The sequence below is a fragment of the Podarcis cretensis genome (assembly GCF_951804945.1).
Source record: "Podarcis cretensis genome assembly, chromosome: 8".
Lineage (NCBI taxonomy): Eukaryota > Metazoa > Chordata > Lepidosauria > Squamata > Lacertidae > Podarcis > Podarcis cretensis.
In genome coordinates, this window is record NC_137177.1 from 61929713 (window position 1) to 61934169 (window position 4457).

At 43.7% G+C, this 4457-nt stretch overlaps 1 long non-coding RNA gene across 1 annotated transcript; it reads right to left on the bottom strand.

The window, feature by feature from the left end:
* Positions 1–959: 959 nt before the first annotated feature.
* LOC307223126 lies at positions 960–4256 on the bottom strand. Its single transcript, XR_013841964.1, has 3 exons — positions 4144–4256; positions 3822–4006; positions 960–1254 (listed from the first exon to the last, which is right to left on the bottom strand). It is a non-coding gene; the product is annotated as an uncharacterized lncRNA (long non-coding RNA).
* Between the last annotated feature and the right edge of the window lie 201 nt (positions 4257–4457).

A 4457-nucleotide genomic window follows, 5' to 3' on the forward strand; every position in this document is an offset into this window, starting at 1 on the left:
CCCAGTATACCTGAAGGAGCGTCTCCACCCCCATCGTTCTGCCCGGACGCTGAGGTACAGCGCCAAGGGCCTTCTGGCGGTTCCCTCATTGCGAGAAGCAAAGCTACAGGGAACCAGGCAGAGGGCCTTCTCGGTAGTGGCGCCTGCCCTGTGGAATGCCCTCCCATCGGATGTCAAAGCGATAAATAACTACCTGACATTCAGAAGACATCTTAAGGCAGCCCTGTTCAGGGAAGTTTTTAATCTGTGATATTTTAGTGTATTTTTGGTTTTTATGGAAGCCGCCCAGAGTGGCTGGGGAAACCCAGCCAGATGGGCGGGGTACAAATAATATATTATTATTATTATTATTATTATTATTATTATTATTATTATTATTATTCTCTCATTTTTTCCAGTCTTAAATCCAGTTCTCCACATTTCCATATCAGTCCACATTTATTATTTTCCATTTACCTTCTTGTTATTTTCATTGATTTTAGAAGATAATCATTGATTGTAGAATTGGAAGGGACCCTGAGGATCACCCAATGCAGGAATATGCAGCTGTCCCATAGAGAACTCAAACCTGCAACCTTAGCATATCAACACCACACTCTAACTAACTGAGCTATCCACTTGGACATAAGATATAAGAGAAAACAAAATAAACCCTTTCTGGGGGAAAAAAAAAACCCTCAGGAAAGTATTAGTGCAAATTTCTCCTAAAACCGTTTTTTGCAGTTTTGCCTAATATACAATTTTTTTGCAATGCACTTTCCCCTAATAAAATGCATTTTTATATGTTGTTTTCAATGATGTAGGTCTTTGTATGTACACTTTACCCCCAATATATGCATTTTTGTATGCATTACATGGCTAGAGAACCAAACTGCAAAATTCAGAGACAGCTGTGTTTTGGTTTGCACATTGTTTCAGAGGATGCAGAGGGTTCATCTTTCAATACAAACTGGATTGAATTTCTTCCCCAGCTGTGTTTATTGGTTCCAGGAAAAAAAATCCATGTGCAACCCCATTGACCCAGAAAACCTTGGGAGTAAAGTGATGAAATTTGGGGTACTGTGCTGGCATGCAGTTATTTCCTGTCATTTTCACGGGGAAACAGAAGCACTCAGGTGTAGAAAGGATGGAGGAGTAATGATGTTGTCCAATTATATTCACTGTTGTGCTACACTACACCCACTGCTGTGAATGGGATTTAGCACAACATGCTGGTATCTTGGTCCAAAAGCCTGTTCTGTAATGCAACAGGTCCTGCAGTGTGAACAGAACATGAGAACCACTAGCATAATAGTCAGAAAAACCAGTGCAATGTTCCCCACATCTAAATGCACCCTTAACTTTCATTTCTTACTCAGATTCCTTTCTGTGAGATGCCACCTTCTTTAACAACCCTGTGCCCAAATCGGGAAACTTCTCTTTTTTATTCCCCGACCCTCTTTCCACCCTCCACCCCTGCCCCTGCAGAGAGGAAGAACTGTTTTATGAACCTTGACATGGCAGATAAAATGCTGTGTGTTTTTGTTTTGCGCAAAGTTTCCTTTGCCTCTAAGCATCAGAGATTAAATCTGTTCAGATGGAGAGGTGGGGGGGGGAGATGCAATGTTCTTTGTTCTCTGCGCAAAAGATAGACACACACACATACAAAAAAGGGATTCTTGGGAGGGGGGCTGTGGAAGATGGGAGTGGGGAAAAGAGAGGGAATGTGAGCCTTCGTTGAGCTGTTAAGGGAAATAGCCCACAGAAACCAGTTTTTTAAAAGCAGCTATGAATATTCACCCTGGTGTTGTGATGGGAGCCGCCTTTTATTTCTGAGATGCGAGTGTCAGCCTGCTACGCCTTGAATAGAAACAAGGTTCTCCACGGTTTGGTTTTGTTGGTTTTTAAAAATCATCCTCATCGCCAAAGTTCTTTCATGAATATAAATTTACATCCCAATAGAAATCACTTTCTCGTCTGAATTCATGAGTTTTAATAGCACCTTCCGACCGTTTGGATTGGTGTGTGCGCACTTTCTTAAGTAAACAGACTCGTTTTCGACAAAAGAATCTGATCTCTACATCCTTCCCTTAAACTCCCTCCTCCCTGGCCCCTTTCTTGCATTTTCATTAGCTGCATCGCTTCGGGTCCTGCCTTTAATACTCCCCCCTTTAAAACATTTTTTGATCTTCTATCATCTTTGATGTCAGCTTCAGAAAGAATTTCTTTTTGCCTCTTTTCATATCAGCCAGCTGAAATGACTTAGCAAGGGACCATGCCAGGCTAATGTTCTATGTGGAAAGCGGGGGGGGGGGGGGCGGTTATTATAGGTAATCACGCAAGCTCCAGTCTTAGCAAAAGAAAAAAGAAAAGAAAAAAAGAGCCCTGATGAGAATAAGGATAGGTGTGCCGACAAAGCCAGTGTTTTGTAGTGGTTAGAATGTCAGACTAGGACCTAGGAGAGGGCAAGATTCTAATCCATAGTCTTGAATCTCACTGGGTGACCCTGGGCCAGCTGCTGCCTCTCAGCCTAACTGAACTCACAGGGTTGTGGTGGGGGTTAATGAAAGAGAACCATGTACACCACCTTGAGCTCCTTAGAGGAAAAGGTGGGATACTGTATATATAAGTTACACCTCTACTTCTCCTTTACATCTGCAGGTGAGGCAGTAGATGTGCTGGCCTGCATTCTTGTCCTGGTAATGGACTGGAAGAGAGCCAACAAACTGAAATTCAATCCTGATATGACAGAGGCACAGTTAGTGGGTGGTTGCCTGTGTTAGAATTCCTGCTCCACGATTGCAGTCATGAGATTGTTGTCTATCACATGATGGTGTATGTTTTGATTCCACAAAGTGGGAAGCGATGGAGACAGGATGTTTGTGTTACTGTGTTCTGTGAAGTGGGACTATTGTCCTTTGTTCTTTCTCTTTGCTGTCTGATGCTAGAGACAGAGGGAGCCATGTTGCAATGCTCCGTGTGTGTTAATATGTAAATAAAGTAGATTAGCCAAAATGCTGAGTTGCTGAGTTCTGTTATGCAAGCTACGAAGACTCTGTGGATCCCTAAGTGCGCCGATGTCTGTTGGCATCCATCGCTGTGATGTTCGGGCAGAAGAAAGCTTTTGAAGCTCCCGAATGATCGACCAGGAGGGAGGGAACATGCCATTCGGGCATGTGTCTCTGCCAGGGTCCTACTTGAGTGTAGGACAAGCTCCTGACACCCTGTTCTTCAAGGGGTCACACTCCCTCTGAAGGAGTGGGTACGCAGCTTGGGAGTACTTCTGTCATTTGAGGTTCAGGTGGCCTCAATGGCCTCCCATCAGCTTCCCTCTATGTACTGTGGAGAGGAATATGTGTGCCTATATATTTGTTGTATAGAGGATACAATCCAGAACCTGCCAGAACCTCAATTGCCACCAAATGGAAAAACCTTACAGGATTTGTGATTTTCACTTTGGTATAACAATAGGTGGAGTTTAGCATTAGTTGAAGAAGGAAATAACTTCATAAAATACATGTTGCCTAAAGCTTGGGGGACCCTGAGAAATGCTGTCTCCAAGGCCATTGAGTCAGAACTCTCAGGCTGAGCACAGCCGCTTGCCATTCAAAACCTGCACCCCAACTTTCTCTGCAACATGAGATGTGATCCCAGGGTCCACCCCCTCAGATTATGTTGGCAAAAGGGCTTTTGTCCTCTCTGCTGGAAGCATCATATTGGTGACTCCTTTTAGAACATTCGCCTGATGTCCACCCTTGACCATAAGGTGTCAAAGCATGCTCATCTCAGAGTGCTTCCTTTCATTTCCTCCTAGAGCACTCCAAAGGAAACAGCTCACTCACCTGCCCTTCCACCTGAACTACAGGTGAAGCAGAGGAGGCAGAGGCGGAAAAGACAAACAGTAAGTGTCAGGAGATGGGCTGGTGGTGTTATCTGCTTGACACTCATCTGTTCTTGTCGCATGGATGGAGCAGTCTGTTGCAATTCATTAGCTCACTTCTCCCTCTCTCTGCATATCTGCTGTAGGCTTTAATGTGACAAATATATTAGCAGGGAAGGGGGGCAATGAAGGCCATGGGGGAAGCATAAGCCATCTTAATTGGTTTACATAAAAGGCAGAGGTCCCTTATGCTCTTTGCATTAGCACTGAAACGAAGGACTTACCTCTTGCCCTTCAGCTGTGCAATCCAGTCCTATATAAAGCTACAGGCCTGATGGAAAGAGGGGTACCTCCTCTGCCTCCCCATCTTTCCAAATTGGCTTGAAAACAACAGCCTGAAAAGGTAATCAAGTCCTCCCTTCTTTCTAATAATAATAATAATAATAATAATAATAATAATAATAATAATTTATACCCCGCCCATCTGGCTGGGTTTCCCTAACCACTCTGGGCGGCTTCCAACAAAATATTAATATACAATAATCTATTAAACATTAAACACTTCCCTAAACAGGGCTGCCTTCAGATTGCCTTCAGA